Source organism: Pinus tabuliformis, chromosome 9 (assembly GCF_031772625.1).
Source record: "Pinus tabuliformis cultivar Carrire ecotype Pingquan chromosome 9, CPIR1, whole genome shotgun sequence".
Taxonomy (NCBI): domain Eukaryota; kingdom Viridiplantae; phylum Streptophyta; class Pinopsida; order Pinales; family Pinaceae; genus Pinus; species Pinus tabuliformis.
The window spans coordinates 1,475,949,386-1,475,968,831 of record NC_142307.1 but is presented as its reverse complement, the minus strand read 5'-3'; the positions used below and the strand labels follow the sequence as shown (position 1 = coordinate 1,475,968,831).

At 33.5% G+C, this 19,446-nt stretch overlaps 1 protein-coding gene across 1 annotated transcript in view; it reads right to left on the bottom strand.

The window, feature by feature from the left end:
- The window catches only part of LOC149154195 (metacaspase-1-like), a 173,131-nt gene that overhangs the window by 115,097 nt on the left and 38,588 nt on the right, over positions 1–19,446 (bottom strand). The gene's annotated exons all lie outside the window — the stretch shown is intronic.

The window sequence follows — 19,446 nt, the reverse complement described above, 5'->3', positions numbered from 1 at the left end:
CAAAAATTAATTCACATGCTAATTCCTAAGTGTTGATCCTGAGAAATTTTTCTATAGCCTAAATATACTCTTTGGACCATTGTTTTGGCTAATTGAAAACATTTAAAGCTCATTGTAGTTGGATACCTTATTCCTTAGCTAGTTTCAATAGTGGTTGCAATCTAGTTGCTATTTCCTGCATGATCTATAGATAAGGGTATACTTGCAATACTTGATCCTTATAGGACTCATGTAATTCCATAGCACATGAATTGTAATCCTCTACCTTGGTGCTCACCTGCTCGATTGTCTTGGTTTCTACTTTCAACATCTTGACCAATTGTTCGATCTCAAGTATCTATGCATCCTTCTTCTTGACATTGTTTAGGGGATCTCATACATTTCTCTTAATGGGTTGAGAGAATTTTGTAGTTGTTGAGGGCATAGAAATATGATACTTCATTGTGTTGACCACTATAGAAAATTTAGTAGTGATCAACATTGATAGCATGTGTGGCATGACATAATTTTTCTTTATGCATTCCATAATCATGTTTAAGCTATGTTTAAATATAAAATTATTCAAGTTGATTACCTTCTTCCTCTTAGATAGTGTAATAACTATTATTTTTATAAGTGGCTGGCTACTTTTTATTTCTAGCACTACTAGATATATGGGATCAAATTGAGCTCTTGAATCTAGGTCTAATTGCAGAGATTAGATGGCTTCTTCCATGTCTTCAAATTCTGGTTCATCCTATAACATTTTTTTGTCATTTTTTTGCTTGATTCCTCTTTTCTCCCTCAACTTTTATTATTTTCTCTATTTTCCTTCTTCGTTCCATTTCTCTCTTTACTTCTTCCTCCTTCTGCTCAGGTAACACATGACAAGATACAATGGCAACTCCCTATGCTAGCTGGTTTGGTTCCTACTGCTACCTTAGTTTCTCTTCTTTCTCCCACTGAGCTTCTTATTCCTAAGCCAATGTTTTTGTTTAATTTTGAATATTTTCTAATTTTTTAAGGGTAGGGTGGTATAATTGATTATGGATAACTGCTAAAAAATTAAAGGAATTCTTTTGTTGTCTTCCCCTTCCTAGGTCTCAATATTATATTCCCATTTGAAATTGCATGACCAATGGGATCCTTTTTAGTGGATCTAGGATCATATATGTGAAATTCGAAACCCCAAAATGGAAAAAATTCATGGTGTTAGAATCTTCTTTAGTCCTTTTGATCTCTTTTACATCATATGTCCTTAGGTAAAAAGGCATGTTAGGATAAGGGCATTTATTGGTCCTTGAAAGAGCTTCATCTACCCTGGTGTACTTGATAGGTAATTTCTTGTAGCATTACCATATCAGTTACAAATATGGGTAGAAAATAAGGAGGTTTCATTTCTCTAAAAACCCTTATATACATGTCATACTAACCACATAATAATCACCCACTAGGGGTACTACTTAGCTATATTTTCTTTTGTTATGTAGGGAGCAACTTCATTGAATAGGGATTCATATAAAGGCATAAAAAAACTATGGAAAGTGTATGTGTAAACCAACATATAGTGATCCTCCTATAATATTTTGTAATAAATATCGACTTGTTCTTCATGGATGGTCCACCTCTAGTTCATGACTAGGAAAAAAATCTCAGTGTAGATGATGCCTAGAAGATATGAAACCATGAGTAACTAAGGCTAATAGATTTACTAAACACTAATCTATTCCTTCTCAATATTATCTCTAAGATAGGCTACTAAGATATCTTCACAGTTAAATTTCTTTCCCTCAACTACAACAACATACATGAGTGGGACCCAATCCTTGGGGAAGGTTTTAAAATTTTATTGACCATAAAATTTCATAACATAGAAACTACCAAATGAAATGAAGTCCTCATCATATTGCATCATACTCTTTACTTTCTTATGTTATAAATGTTTCTTTGATAGTCGACCATGTATTAAGTAGTTCCCTAGGAAAAATCTTCAAATTTCTTTGCCAATACTCATCTAGGCATGCTTCTTCTTTAGGTGACATGTATAACATATTAATATTAGAAGCATGGAAAGAAGTGATGGGTTTTCCATGGCCATCTATGATCATGGTTTCATTGGGGTTTGCACGTTTAATTGACCACTCTACAAATTTATCACACATGAGCATAGATGGATGAGTAGCCACCTTTAGCAGCCAAGATATCTTGGAAGCTTTTTAAACCTTAGAATATAGATCATATTGAGGTGGATTTTCTCTATGAAACAATTTGTATACCTTTAATGATGTGAACATGGTGTACTTGTTAATATGTAGAGGAGTATCTTAAAACAATGAACCAGAATAGTTGCTAGGATCTTAATCATCTAAGGACTCAACCACTAGGGATTTCCCAAAATTTTTCCTAGAAATGGACATGGTATTCCTGAAAAACCTAAAAAAGAAAAAAAAAATTGATTATAAAGGTTATCGTGAAACGTAGAATACAGAGAATTGAAGTTTCTAGGTTTCAAGGATAGTTGGATTTGAGAGAAAAAGAAAACTTCGACAATGCGAAAAAAGAAATATTGTTAGACTCACAATCTCGACTATGATGGATGAGATCCTTACCATAAATAAGATTATTAAGGTAACGAGAGACAAGATATGTTTTCTAGATAAGAAATGTTTCTCATTCTCTTTTCCTTAAGAAATAAAGAAACTGTTATGATTTTAAACAAAAAAATTACACTACAAGCCTAAGAACAATAAATAAGTGAATTACCTTCTTAAACTAACCACTAATAGTATTTTATTTATTTTGAATCCTAACTTTTATTAATAACCTAATATTAGAACTTTAGTAGATATATATATATATATATATATATATATATATATATATATATATATATATATATATATTAATAAATAAATAAATAAATTTTTAAAACTAACCATTAAAAATATTTTATGTATTAATATTAAAAATAATAATAATATTAAATTAATGAATAGTAATTTGACCTGGGTCCGTAGGTCAAAATTAGCCATTGGTCAATTTAGCCGTTGGAGTCTCTGCTCAGACTCTTTAACATGCTTAGCTGGATCTGTTTCTTCAACTTGTCCTGACGATGAACCACACTGGTTGGTTCGAAACGCGTCAACAAAGGTCTTTCCTCATGTGATTTTCGCCAAAGTTCTGCTTACAACTATTATGGATCACAGAAGCCTCAATTCAATAAACACTAAATATTTGAAACTCCAGGCGTTACAAAAACGAAATCCCTAGGTTGATTGCTAAGGGCTATTGGAATTTTCTAAAGAATTTTTTGATCATTAATGTTTAAGAAAAATGATGTAAATCTAAAAAAGGAAACTATTAGCCAGATTGGGTGCTTTCCTGGGGTTGAATGGAGTGAGATAAGGTTGATATACAACCATCTTGGCTTCAAATGGTAGTTTCTACCCTCTAATATTGATGTTGAAGTCGAGTTAAATGTTTTTCCCCTTGAGTTGTATGATGTGAAAAATGTTCTCTAGGTCACTAGGAGAATGAGGGTTAGACATCACATTATAAGATAGTCCAAATATCAATACATTTCATCTAAAACTCATTTACTTGGTCAAATATGAAACACATATTATTGATGTAAATAAAAATAACTACAGGGTAAATACTGCTTTTAGAACAAAACTAATAAAAGTTGGAAACTGAGATGAAATAATATAAAAATTAACTTACCTGAGATGATATGAAAAACTGGCGATGGATAAGGAAATATGAAGTGGAATGCCTCATCACTAAAGTGATTTGACCTCGAGAAAAATATGTCTATTTGGTGTGAGTAAAGAGGAGTGCTATGAACTTCTCTTAAGGGGTTTCTCAAGAGTTTTTTTGTTAATTACTTAAGTAATTTATTTATTAAATTGTTTTTTTTTTTTTTTTAACTTAAAGTAACTTTATTAAACTCGAGAGAAAATCCTTGAAAGAAAGAAAAAACCTTGAGACTTGTTAGAAATAAATAACAAAGCAATGAAACACATTGCAAAAACACAGACACTAATAAAAATAAAACAAGAGGAACACAAATATACATGGTCCACCCAATTTGGGCTACATCCATGGAGAAATAAATGATCCTTTCTTTTATATTATCCAACAAACTGAAGCGATACAACCTACAACAAATCCACTATAAATTCATATTTTCTCTCACACAGTCTCCTGTTTTATTCTCACACAAAATAATATACAGTCACAATACAATTCCCTCATATAAATCAAGGGTTTCCTTCTATGGAATAAAACCCTAAATTAACATAACTTCTATCTTTTGATGTTTCTCCTCATGATGACGCAAATTGATTACGAAATTACAATATTTTACAAGGAAAATTTTCTCTAAATTTTAATTTTAGGGGTGTTGCCCCACAACCCCCGCGAAGGGGGGAAATAACAGTAGTGGGGAGGAAAGCCCCCCCACACCCCCTCGTCAGGGATTGAGATCCAAACATGACTAAAAAAAACCTCTGAATTAGGAATATAATCAGACTCCATAACCAACATAAATTATCTTTTATTTTCTTACTTTAAGCCTTAACTTAGCACTTTAACACTCCAGTAAGGCTCAATGGTGTGCTATAACACTCCTCAAAGGGTCAATGATCCACTACATGAAGTAAAGTGAGACATAATATTAACTTAGGAAGGAGAAAATGAAACCATAACACCAGAATGATGGTCATTGTAATGATTCTTTGGTGCTCATTAGTTTTCTATGGTAATTTTACAAGGGAAAATATTGAGAAAGAGACACCCAAGAGATTTTTTCCTGAGGAAATAATGTTGGCTTAAGGGTTAGAGGACTTCTATATAGCTACGTTGGGGAATAGGATGAAACTTCACAAACATTTAGAGTCCAAAACCAAGTTTTGAAGCTAATTTCAAGTCCATGGAATTGGGCTAGAGGTCTCTCGAGCATTATAGCACTGAATTGGATCCTATTTTAGCACTAGACTACCAAAAAAAACACAAAATTGTAAAATAATCCAAGTAAAATCCTATCTTAGAAAGTTAACTCAGTGTTTTGAAGAGATATAAGATCCTTTTTCCCAATTGGATTAGGATTAGAGAGCCTTCCTTTTGCTAGATTGGTTACCAAGGTTCAATAAGATTCCATCAAATATCTCATGTCATCAGAGGTTGGTCACACTTATAATATCTAAATAGGGTTTCAAAGATAAGTCTCTAGGTTGAGTTTACTAGGTGGTCCCTGTAATCCCTCCAGGATCAAGGCACTCAAATAAATTAGGGAGGGTTTTTGTATCATCTACAATAGGTTGAAGGTTTTCTTGGTAACTCTTTGAAAGTCAATTTTGTGAACATTTTTTTATGGGGAACATAATCATGCTAGGTTTCCATCTGATGCTACAAGAGAGAAAGGAATTTTGGAGCTAATTCATAGTGATGTATTTGGGCCAATACTAGTGCAGTCACTAGGGGACTCCATATATTTTTTTATCTTTTATTGATGATTTCTCCATGATGACATGGTTATATATCCTGATGAATAAATCAAAGGATTTTGATAAACTTTACAAGTTCAAAGATCTTATGGATAACCAAACAGATAATAAGATAAAGGTTTTGAGAGATGACAATAGATGTGAATTCTATGGTAGAGTTTGAGAAGTTATGCAAATATAAACACAATAATACACCATAACACTACTCCATACGCTCCTCAAAAGAATGCAGCACTAGAAAGGATGAGCATAACATTGATGGATAAGGTAAGAAACATGCTCAATAGTGTGAGATGGGCACAAGAGATTAGGGAAGAGGAAGTAAACACTACATGTTACTTGGTGAATAGGTCTCCATCATCAACATTGATTATAAAAGCTCCATATGAATTATGGTTTGGTAAAAGTCCATAACTAACAAATCTCAAAATCTTTGGCTGTGAGGTATTTTTCCATATCCCAAAGGAGAAGAGAGAAAATATGGATAATAGGGGATTAAAGTGTATTTTGGTTAGCTACAAGGATGTAATTAAATAATATAAGCTATGGAACCTAGTGACAACAAAAATATTTATAGTTGATATGTGTTCCTTAGGGAAGCTAGGTGCACTTCCACAACATAAGAGACTAGAAAAAGAGAAAGGGAAACAAAATTTGGCATTCAACTTGAACATGAAAGAAAATAACTTAGAAGAGTCAAATAAGTTAGATGAAGAAGTAAAATAGACTCCAATTTTGAAAATATTTAGTCAAGTAATGAAATAATCTAATAGGTAAACCCCACCCAATTTATATTTTTCTTTTGTATTGTCTATTATCGATGATGAAACTCATATAGTCAATAAGGAAATTGAACTGAAAGATGGTAAACTTTTAGTTAAAATGCATGAGGGAAGAAATGGATTTTTCAAAAAGGAAGGAGACATAGAATCTAGTCAAAATACTCGATGGAAGGATGCTTGTTGGTTGTAAGTGGGTGTTAAGGAAAAATTTGAATTCAATAGGCCAAGTAACGAATTACAAGTCCCAAGTAGTGGAAAAAAAGTTATTCCTAAGTTGAGGGAGTCAAATCCAATGAGATAATTTCTCCTTTTAAAAACGCAATTTCCATTAGAGTACTAATGTCTCTAGTTGTAACATTTTATCTAGAAATAGAGAAAATGGACGTAAAGACAACATTTCTACATGGCTATTTATAAGAATAAATATATATGAAATAAATTGAAGGATTTTTTCTAAAGGAAAAGGAAAAGATGGTTTGGAAGCTGAAGAAATCCCTTTCTGGTTTAAAGAAATTACCTAGGATGTGGTACCAAATCTTTGACACATACATCCAAGGTTTGGGATTTGTGAGAAGCCAAGCTCATCACTCTATATATCTCAAGTTGGAAGGCAAGTGTTTCATATATTAATGTTGTATGTCAATGAATGCTACTTATTGGAAACAACATAGGTGTAATCAAGGATATGAAGATGTATTTATCCTACAAATTCAACATGAAGGATCTTGGTGCTACACATTTAATTCTTGGAATGAAGATTAAGAGAGACTAGGTAGTTAGGAAACTAAGTATAAATTAGAAGAAGTATTTTGAAACAATTTAAAATCATTTCAACATGTAGGATTATAAAGTTTTAAAGGTAAAAATTCCTTTTGGGTCAAGACTAACTATTGAAAAATGTTGAAAGAAACAAGAAGATATAGAGGATATGACCCATGTTCCATAAGCAAGTGCTATAGGGAGTTTTTTGTGTTTGAATAGTCTTCACTCAACTAGATATAGCTCACGTAGTGAGAGTAATGAGTATATACATGACAACACCAAAAAAAGAGAATTGGTTTTCTATCAAAAGAGTATTAAGCTGTTTATGTGGCATAAGTGATCGTTCAACCTACAACCATGAAGGATCTAAGTATGACAATGAAAAAACTATATAAGGATTTTCTTATGCCAATTTGGATGGCTTTCTATATAGAAGAAGGTCAACTAGTAGATATGTGTTCAAGATGTTTGGTGGATCTATTAGCTAGATGCATAACAAATAGTTGGTCATGGCACTATGGATGAAAAAGGCTGAATTCATGGAATCCATTCATGCAAGGAAGGAAGCAATTTAGTTGTAGAAGTTGTGTTCAAAGATTCAGTTTTCTTAACAAGTAATTAGGACAGGTTGTGATAGTTAGAGTAAAATATTCATAGAAAAGAACCTAGGTTATGATTGAAGGAAAAAAAGTATTAATGTACAATACCATTTTATTAGAGACATGCAAGAAATAAAGAAGGTGTTACTGGTAAAAGTGAAAACGATGAAGAATGTTGTAGAATATCTAACAAAGTCAATGAGCCTAGTATCTAGGTAAGCTATCTTGGTGTAGTTAGGAGTTGGTCCTAGGATAAATGGAACACTAAAAGCATAGGACTAAAAGATCATGCAAAGAAGACAAGTGGGAGAATTTTGAGATATTGTACTCTTCTCAAGCAATCTTAGTTGACTAAGAACAATAATTTATTGGTCAATTTGATGGGTCAACACTCAAGTCAAAGAGTAGTTACCTTAGTAGAATTAGATGCGTATGAAACTAATAGTTGACCGGAGTAACCGAAAGATGACATTCAGGTGCATGCACATAATCGAATTAGATTGATGGTCAATTAGAAGTCAATTGGTGGTAAAAAAGGAATCGATTACAATTGGAAAATGGTTATGAATCCTAATATTCCTAAAATATTAGCTAATAAATTCTTTTCCACATGTACTAATTCAATATGCTTCAAATTAGGGTTTCTATGCCTTTAAATAGATAATCACATGAGGTTAAATAAGATGATGGGATGCTGAATATTCATGATTGATAAATATTGGATGTTGTATCCATGCAGAGGTCTTCGATGTGGACTAAGGTCGATATTAATTGTAACTAGCAGTATTATTTAGTTCATAATATAAGAGTGGTGGGGCTCTATTGTGCTATTCAACAACCCCCCCATTTATTGATTTAATAGTTAATATTCTATTAATAAATGGGGACCCTTTATTAAAATCCCTCCAAGAAAAATTGAGCACTTAGGCGCTTTCTTTTTAAATTTTTAGAAATAAATTAAGATATCAAGTTGAATCCCTTTAACACTAGCAAATCTCGCTTTTATCACATATCATAGGAGAAAGGGTGTCAAAGGTAAATTAACAACCTCTAATCTGTGAATTGCAATGGAAGGGATCACTGCATTTAACTTAGGATATCATTAGATTTTTCATTCAAAGCTAAGACTTAAGGTATTCATTGTAAAATAAAGTGCATATCGCAATCGCATATCGGCTTCCACAAAAGGCGCAACTCACAATCCTATCATAATATGAGAAATGCGATATTACGGTAGAGTGAGCCAATACTTATTGCATCACTGAACTTTACTTGAAAGCCAATCTTATGAACTGTAAAAGTTTGCGAAGTGCGATAGAAATTGGACCCGATAAAAACAAATGTTATAAACTACAAGTTAAGTTCGATGCTTAGTAAAAAGGCACTTTATGAAGTAATTATTCATTTAGGCAAAGTATGCTCTAAATGATAAAAAATATGCCACTCATCTCGCATCCCACAGAATTCTAAAACAACTCTGGAAAAAATGTACAACTGAAAATTTGATAATGCGATTTGCGATATTGCAATAATCATATCACAATTGCATAATTGGCATTTTCACAGTTTAAACTTGCCACCTTAAAGTTTTTCCCTTCCCGTTTGTGATGTGGTAGTTTAATATGTAATAAAGGTAATGATAAGAGACCTTAGTGGGTAGTTAATAAGTTTAATAGAATTTATGTTAAGAGTGGCTTGACGTGATACAGTATCTTTTCATCTACATTTTGAATAAAAACTTCTTTCTTGTCACCTTTTGGGGTTAACTGTATCATTTAATTCTCACTATCATTCTCGCTTGTGTTTATCTAATAACTTCCATTTGCTCCATTTCAGGAAACCTCTGCAGAAAACATTGTTAGAAAGAATGACAAAGAAGGGAAAGGTGTCTGCATCCGAGAAATCAGACATGGTACTGTTTTTCTCCAATACCACATGCAGCAAGGATGGAGGAACCATGACATGGGAAGCCATGTATAACTTGTTAGAAGAAGAGCAACCCAGGCCACTGGTAACAAAGGCCACGACTGATGCTTAGGAGTCATCTGACGCCTCCTATTTCGAAACAACATGTTCATTCTTGCATAGAATAGATTCGAGACCAAAGATAATACCATACACAGATATGGTAAAATGGGTAATTGATGAGGTAGACATTTCAGACAGAACCTTCAAGAATAAAAGGAAACAGGTCATGGGGTCTTTCTCACCAGACAACCTACGACTAATGTACCAGTTACCAGAGCCTCAAAAGCTCTACAACAAACAGTTCCTTGAGCAATTCACCAAAGAGAATGAGGACCCATCAGACGTTACGCAAACCTAGAGATCAAGTGGAGGAAAACTCAAATGGGATAAAATTGGTATGTACTCAATGGCATCCATTTCTCCCCCTCATAGTTTCGCAACAACAATGATATGTAGGTTATTCGGTAGACCCGATAGCACCAAATTTTCCATGGAATGGCTCCTATTAATAGATGCATCAGTTAATGCAACGATTATGAATTGGGCTCAAATTTTATCAAATAATTTGGCAAAGACCATTATGGAATATAGAAGGAAAAGAAGTCATTCTTTAAGGATTCCCCCCCTTTCTTTATGAGTGCTTTTGTTATGGATGCAATTTGTTTTAGTTCTCAGTTTCCGAATATGGGATGGAAGTGGACTGTACAAAACCCGCTTCCCATCCATATATACCATAAAATTTTGTGGGAATCCCAATTCCACCCCCATTTTTATAAAATCTATCAAGGTGTTATGCTTCCCATTCATAAAGTAGTTTTTGATAGAACATCCCCTAGGTTTTCTAAAGAGGCTGAAGTAGATATCTTTCCAGTAGCTAGATGGTTTGGGGAAGAGACATTCACCTACATTAGAGTTTTTGGGAGCATTTCTTCTCTGCATGTCCTCCCATATTATGTCCCCGACAAACTTTTGGCTAGAGAAATAGCCTACCAGACTGCAGGGGAAGGTGGCTTAACCAGAGGACTGAAAGAATAGAAGAAATCCATTTGGCCGACCTTCCCATTACAATGTGGTGCTTTTGCACTACACGATTATGGACATGCATTAAAGGAAGCAGAGATTATTATGTCTATGAAATTGGCTACAGTTCCAGGAAGGCAATACGACCCAAATCAAACTGTTAAGGAATTTACTACTATGGTAAAAGTCAAACAATTCACCCATGAAGAGGATGCCTTTGATGACCTCTTCCTACAAGCAGAAACATTTTCACAAGTTCTACATATGGCATCACTACTGTTGACCCCAGAAGATATTAATGCTTTCCATGTGTACAGAAATAAGAGACTGTCAAAGGTCCCATTGGACCTACTGCAGATTGAACCAATAAGAGAGCCAACTCCTAGCATAAGCTTGGAGGGAAGTTACAAAGAAAATTCTGAAGAAGAAACCCAAGAGAAGTCGACTCATGATTCAGAACACTTAGAACAACAGTCTCAAAATGGGGGAGGAAACAAAAATAAAGAGTCTAAGAAAGACACAACTGGAAGTACAGAGGAGACAGCCGAGTACGCCTTGGGAAAGAAACATAAAGAGGGTGCTTCTACTTCAACTCAGTTAGGTAAAGCTCCAATCATTGACTTAGAACAAGAATGGGAGAAGTTCAATAAAAAGCTCCATATAGACACAAATCTTGAGAAAACATCTAAAATGCAAACTCCCAAGAAAACCCAACATAAATCAAATACAGAAACAACAGGGGAAGGAGCTACAGGTACCCAGGACATTGAGATTATTCATGCTATTCCTACTTCTGAAATTGTCTTAAGAATTGAGGAAATACCTCCATTAGATATATTCTATAGTCCTACCCACAAGGCTATAGTGAAAAGACAAAGGAAGAAAAGGAAATTGGACACCACTGCTGTTACGACTTCAGAAAATGAACCAATGGATATTGTGTGGAAGGAAATTCCTATTGACCCATCAGAGAATCTCACAAAGCTATTGCAATTTGCAGGAGCTTATGCCACAACCACCATCGACAAGGTGACAAAAGTCCAAATGCTATTGAAGGAAAAGGAACATAAAATTCTGCTGCTAGAACAAAAATTAGCCCAAGAAAAAACTAATCAACAAGAAGAATTACAGGTAGCCCAACTTCAAAGAGAATTCGAGCAGATGAGGATACAACACCAGGCTAGCTTAGTAGAAAAGGATTCACAAATACAAGCCATGATAGATAAATTCAAAGACAACAAACAAATTGATGAATTCATAAAAGAAGCAGTCAGCCTCGATTCACTACTAATGCAACAAGAAGAAGTATTTTGCTAGAAAATCTTGCAAATAAATCCTTACTGTGAGACTAGTGATAAATTAAAAAACCAAGTAATTGATATGAGGCTTGAGTACGAAGAAATCCACAAAAGTGTTTATGAATTTATCACCTGGCAAGAATCACAGGATGGAAGAAACGCTGACCTACCAAAGCTGGAGAAGTCTCACAAAGATATTCTATTTATGGATTGAGATTCTCGGTTGAAATAGGCAGAAAGGGAAACAACGATAGCAGCAGGAGCAAAAAGTAACATAATAGAGGCCGTAAATGAAAACCTTCATGGTGCCAATCTTGTCAAAGAGTGTGTACCATGGTTTCTACCAAATGTCAAGAAATTAGAGCAGTAATGGAAACAGACAACGTGGGAAAAGGAAGAGGATATTAAATAGTTAACCAACCTGAATTGGGAGACATACTGATAGTTTCTAGTAAAACCACACAGCCAGTGGATGACTCTGAGGTGTTTAACAACCTCTACACAAAATATGGTGCCAACATTGACAGATGCCATATTTGTTGGGCAGTTAAAATCTACAATTAGCCAACCACCTTAGCTCAAGCCAATGATTGATATTTGTGACCTCAGAGATCAAGTTCAAAGGAGTTAGTCATTAATTTATTTTACTTTTAGTTTTATTTTTTCCCATTCTGAGGAAGGTTGTTTGAAATCTCCTCAACTATTTTTGTAATATTCTATTTTGAGGCATATATTTTAGTATTTAAACCCCTCTCATGCATTTAGAGAGGGGTCCAATTTTTTTATCAAAAACACTTTTCAAGACATTACACTTCTGTACTTTTGAGGAGGTTTTGATGAAATGAATGGAACATGATCTATTTTTCTTTAAATATCTAGCATGCTCTACTGAAATGCACTTTTGTACTCTTAGAATGTGTTGGATTGAATGAAATTGGGTCAATATTGCTAAAGCACATGAGCAGGAATTATCATATATGGTACTTTTATCATATGATTATGTTTTATTTATGTATTAAGAAATACTTCTTCTTTCAACTATTTTATGTATGAAAGTTAAAATTATAGTTTTGCATTATTACACTTCTGTATGATGTTAGCTCTGATTCTGTTTTGAATACATGAATGATTTTCATATGCGATATATTTCTCTCAATTGTTTTGTCTAAATATTTATCTGGAACAATTATCGTTAAACAATTTCATTTCTTTTGGCAGTTGAATGATCTTTTTATTACCAATTGCCGCAAGACATCATTGTAGATTGCATATCGTATTTTATTCCCGGGTATATTTATAGTTATATAATGTTAGATTAAGATATATGCATGTGTTTAGTAGCAAGATTAGATTACACTTAGCTGAATCATTTCTCGTTATATCCTATATCATCCCATCAACATTATAAAGTCAACCCTTTCTAGGAAACTGGTCCCATTATCTCTAGTCGAAACCATTATACTAAACGGAAAAGGATCTACTTTCAAGGTCTGGACTGGGTGGTTTCCCCCATGTTGTCGCAACAATTTTCAAGGCTTCAACAGGCTCAAAGGTTAGTTGGTTTCCCTGGCTAAGTGTTTCCATGGTAAAACCTTTATGTTTTGTGTAATTCTTTATTTCCTTATATTTAAGTAATTTCACAATCTTTAAAGGTTTATATTAATCGAGCTTCTAGTCTAGTTTATATGTCTAGCTGAATCTATATTTGGAATATTTTGTATCTAAAATGTAAATTAGGTTCCATAATTCTAATAGACACTAGCCAAGGAAAATTCAACAACAATTTCAGAGGTTTAATTCCCTTTAAGGTGCAAGTTCACTCTTATATCCCCTTAATTTGAAGGAAATATTGATGTATAGTCCCTAAAGAAATGGTTGAACATTCTCAAGGGTTATTACTCTATCTAATTTTTTTTAGTGAAAATATTAGTTTCAAACTCCTTAAAACCAATCCTCATGTCAAATTTTGGTGGGAAGGTTATTGGGATGGATACACCATAAATGAATCTGTCATTTTGGAAATAACCCACTTGGGTAGATTTTGTGGATCCCCTTAAGGAGGAATTATATCCTATGAAGTATGGAAGATGGACCACTTTGCAACAAGAGATAGAACAAACAACACTAGAGTACACATATATTTTCCATACCTTGCGTTCAATGTTAGGTATCAGAGACTCTAAGTGACACCTTGTTATAAAGTACCGTAGTGGCCTATATAGGTACATCTACACATGGATGGATTTCTTGGACACCCCCTCATTAGGAGCCACTTAGCAATGTGTTATCAAAATTAAGAAAAACTTTAAGAAGATGAATAAGAAAGAGTTTTGGCCTACAAGTCCTCCACAACAAAATATTGGAAAAGGTAGCCCTCAAATGAAGAATAAAGGATAGATCAAGGAGAGGCAACCTTAAGAAAATTATCCCAAGTTATAGGAAAAGAACTACACTAGAAAGTTGCATGACTTCTAGTAAGGTCCCTAGAACAACACTAATGAATGTTGATCAAAACAATCATTGTTGGTTGAGATTAAAGAAATGAATCCTGCCTATGATTTTGATTTAAAATAAGATAAAGGAAAGTATATCATCAATGCAAAACACAGTGCTACCATTGTGTCCATGAGTATCCAAGTAAAAGAGTCAAAGGAGCCTGAGGAGAGGGAGCACCTATTTCATTCACAGATGTGGGTGAACGGGACCCCACTATATTTCATTATTGAAATTGTGAGCTATAAGAACCTAATATTCACTAATACCATCAAGAATGAAATTGTGGATAGTTCCATATCCATAACCATACATCATTGGTTGGTTGAGCCAAGGATGTTAAATCAACATCAGCTATAAATGTTGTCTATCACAGGGCATAAAACCTTTCAAAGATACGTTTTTGTGTGATGTTGTCGCAATTGAAGTTTTTGATGTTCTTTTAGGATAACCTTATATGTGGAAATAGTATGTTGTTTATATGTCTCAAACTTGACATAATGTTGTTATTACTCTAGAGGATTAGCTCTAGAAGATATTAGAGGCAATCTTGGCTATTATAATTTTAGTAATATTGACAAAACAATTTAAAATAATAGCCTCTTGTACCTCCAAGTTTGTCCTCTTCATGGTTCAACCAAAAGGAGAACCAAAGGTCACCAAAATCACCACAACTTTAGAACAAGTGCTCTCTACAGAACATAAGCAAGTGGACAAGCTTGTAGAATGGCCTAGAGACATATTCACCCCACCTACAAGGGTTCCTATATACTTCCAGGTCAAAAACCAACTTACATTTTACAAAATCCTTCCATATGTTTAGCATGGTTGTATCAAAGTTCTCAACAACTCTATTGGCTACATTTCTTTTCAAATGTATTAAGAGTTCTATCCATTATCCTCCATTGATGTGTCTCTTCCTAGTACATCTTCATTGAAATAGGCCTCCCATTCTCAAAATAAGAAAAATTAAGCATCAAAATTTGTTGAATGGAATAAACACCTCCAACAATAGATTCATGATACCCTACAAAATTTCAATTGCAAGTATAAAAAATGACATGAACGATAGTAGGTTCCACATGAATTTCAAGTTGGTGATAAGATATGGTTTCTTTTAAATAAAGAGTGCCTCATAGCCCCCCACAAAAAACTTATGAAACTCCGATATGGGCCTTAAATCATCATAAAGGTTGTGGGATACAATGGATCAGATCATAAACAACAACAAGAAGAACACATTATTAAATAACATACAAATCTACTATGTTGTCAAAGCAAGGCATATTCTTCATCAAGGCATGTGGCTCACTAGAAAAAAAATTCAATATAATTTTCTTATGAGAAACTTGGCACACTGGTGAACATTATTTCCAATGGGTGGAGGACTGATTTAGGTGGATATCAATGAATCACCACAATAAATAATTGTAGTTTTACTATTGTAGGCTTACAAGCCCATGGTTTTGGTAAACCATGGTATCCTACCATGTTATTTTCAAGGTGGAAAAAAGAAAAATAAATTAAATCATGATAAAATGGTAAAAATATAATTGCATGATCATTAATTAATTTTTAACATGAACAATAATTCATTAAATTTTCCATTAGTGGTTTACGATATTCACCCATTCATTTTTACCACCTATGGTATTTTAAAATAAAATAAATAATGAAAGTAAATGAATCATGTGTGAAAAGGTGCTCATAAGTATTATATATATCAAAATTTTACTTGTAAAGGGACATAATTTTCCCCTTCATGGTGTGGGATAATCATATTTTTCCATATAATAAAGAGTTAGATTTTACCATATTATTGTTCTATTTATTTTATTTTCCATACTATCATTACCTCTTTACTTTATTTATATTTATTGTGACGATATTTAGTCTCATTCGTCTCATCACCTAGATCATAGTGGTGTTCAAAATTGTAAATAGGTTTGGTCTTCATAATGACCTAATTGTAATCACAACATTGTATATTCTTTAGAAAGAAAGAAAAAGAAAGAAAGAGAAATTATATTTTATTTTTGGAGTATGGGTTTCATGCTCAAGTTTGAGTCAAAAGCATCTTCTTTGTGCTTTTAGGCTTTCTAGGTCTTTCTAGGTATTTATAGGATAAAGAATATTATTGATCATGCTTCATAGTCCCATTTGGAATCTTTGTAATAAGAAAAGTATCTATTTTGCCAAGAAAAAACCACTTATAACCCCAAGGCAAAGTAAAACTTAAGGGATGGAGTTTTACCCTCAAGAAAGGCTATATAAAGGAGAGGATCTTGACTCATTTGGACACACAACAAGCACAAGTTCGATATGCAATAGTTATGAAGAATGATGGTAGCTAGAGGGACGATGAATAAGAATGAAATCCAATAATTTGTCTAAGGTCCTCTTATCTTATTTCTCTCTAGGGTTTGTGAAGCTTCTAGTTCTATAGGGGCTGAAGTTCTAATGCTAGGGGCCAAAATTCTATGAAGAAACTACAGGAGGCTGCAGTTGCAGCATCATAGTAGTAGTGTCGAAGTCATGTAAGCTGCCTTGAAGAAGATCTTGTTGGGGATGACTTGGTTCTTGGTAGGGTTGTTGGCTTTGACATTTGGGTCTTGGAAGTCTCTTTGCAAGTGGATTATAAAGAAGAAGAGAAGAATTTTCCAGGTTTTCCCCTTGGAGGGATTTTTCTTTGGCATGGAGCCTATATATTGTGTAGTATGTATTTTTGTGTTTTTCATTGTTTTGGTAATTTCTTGATGAAAAAATATCTACTATAGTAATAAAAAGGCCAACGCAAATTAAAAGTAATTATCAAGTTATTGAAAATCATCCAAATACATAATTCTCTTGATTTTCCAAAATGGAATTAGAGCTAAGGTGCAAGAAGGAGAATGGAGATCACATCTTTGTTGGAACTATGGAAAGGGTTATAAGGAAGGGTTTCAAGGTTCTTTGAAATCTTTCTACATCTATCAAGAATTTTCTGTTGATCATTATATCCAAGCTTACTAAGGAAGTAGTAGAAGGAAGTTTGTTCACCACTTTATCTAGCACTTTCAAGGATAAGAATGTATAGGTTATTAATAGTGGTGCCTCCAGACATATGAAAAGAGAATTTAGTTAAATTCAAACTATAACTGAAGGAAATTCCTATTCAATAAAACTTGGAGACAAGAAGAGCTATCCAGTGAAAGGGATTGGATCTACTTCTTTGGAACTCGAGTCTGGTGGAAGCATTCACCTCAAAAATATCTTATATGGTCCAAGTTTGAAGAAAACGTTTCTTTCTATTTCTTGTGTAGAGGATAAGGGTGATATAGTTTCTTTTATTGATGGAAAGGTTTTGGTTTGGGGAAAGGGTTATATTATTGATGATGCTAAGGTGATTGGTATTCATGAGGGGACATTAGATAGAATATATACACCTCTATCTCATTCCCTAGCACACTTGGATGTAAGTCTTGCATAACTATGGCATAGAAGGTATGGACACCATCATTATACAATTTTTCCATCTCCAAGTCAAATGGTCAATGGCATTCCCAAATTAAAGGGAGAACATGCAAGGACCTATAAGGGATGTGTTCTAGGAAAGAATGTAAATAATCCATTTGCAAAAAGTGATACCAGACTAAGGAAGTTTTATATCTCATACATTCAGATGTATGTGGACCTATGGAAGTCAAGTATATTAGTGGGAAGCAATATTATGTAACCTGTTAGGTTCCTATACCAATAGGAGTCATGATTTTTGAATGGCTAAGGTTAAGCCTTGTAATATGTACATACCTTTACATTTTGCAAATATTTTCCATATTGAAAAATAAAAAAAATGTAAAGAGGGTATGTCCTAAAAGAAAAACCAAAGGACAAAAAGAATAAAAAGGTCAAAAAAGATGAAAAATATGAACCCCAAAGAAAGAAAAGACCAGGAAAGTGTGCTAGTCAAAATTCCACTACTATTTACTTTTTATGCAAAATAAATGATTGTGTGTAGTTTGTAACCTATGCCACAAATCCATGATAGTAAAAATGTTTAAACTTGGCTATTTCATGTTTCAATTTCATGTTTATAGATAGAGAAATAAAATCTGACCAAACGGTGTAATCTTTGCAGATAAGTAGATTAGGTAGAGTAAATAGAAAGGAGCTCATCTGTTTAATCTGAGCCCTTGGATGTAATAAGGTTAGACTTTGCTAGATTACTATTGTAAAAGAAAATAAAAATGTCTTGATAAAGGTTTGCCAGCTTAAGTGCACCCTAATAAAAAGAAGTAAAAATGGTAGGATGAGTATATGGGTAAGTAGTAGAAAGGTTTCAGAATTATGATGATTGTTAGACAAAAGCATATTTATCACCCTCATCATGAAAATTCCAAGTATGAATGAGCAATTGGGCATGCATTAAGCTTACAAAGTCAACTGATTAATTTCCCCATTCATTTCATCCTTAATTTTACTAATTTCCCATAAGCAAAGTCTTGAGTACCCAAAATCTTAAGTCAAAGGGGCTCAGAGCATTTCTTTGACTTTCAGAGGGACCGGACCCTCGACCCAATGACTTATAGGTCCTAAGTACTAAAACTGCCCCCACAAACATTACCCCCCTTCAAATCACTCATTTTCCCAAACAAATCCCTTTTCCTAAGGAAAAACACCATTTTTTCTAAAGAAAAGTCATTTCCCCCTAATAAACCCCTTTTTCTAAGGATAACACCTTGTTACCTAGGAAAAGTGAATCCCCCCATATAAACCCCTTTCCACTCGAACAACTCATAAGAACCATCTTACCCTAAGTATTTTGTGTATATGAATAAAGTGCACCAATCATGTGTTATACATTAAACTTATGATAAAAATCCTTTCCTCCCATTTCATATTAATTTATTAACTTTATTATCTAAATCCCTATAAAACCCTTTTTCTTGTATAATTATTAAATCCCTATGTAAAATAACCCTACCCTTAGTTTTTATAAAAACTATATTACAACGCCTTACCTCTACAAATCAAATAAATTAATCGATCCGCAATTAAT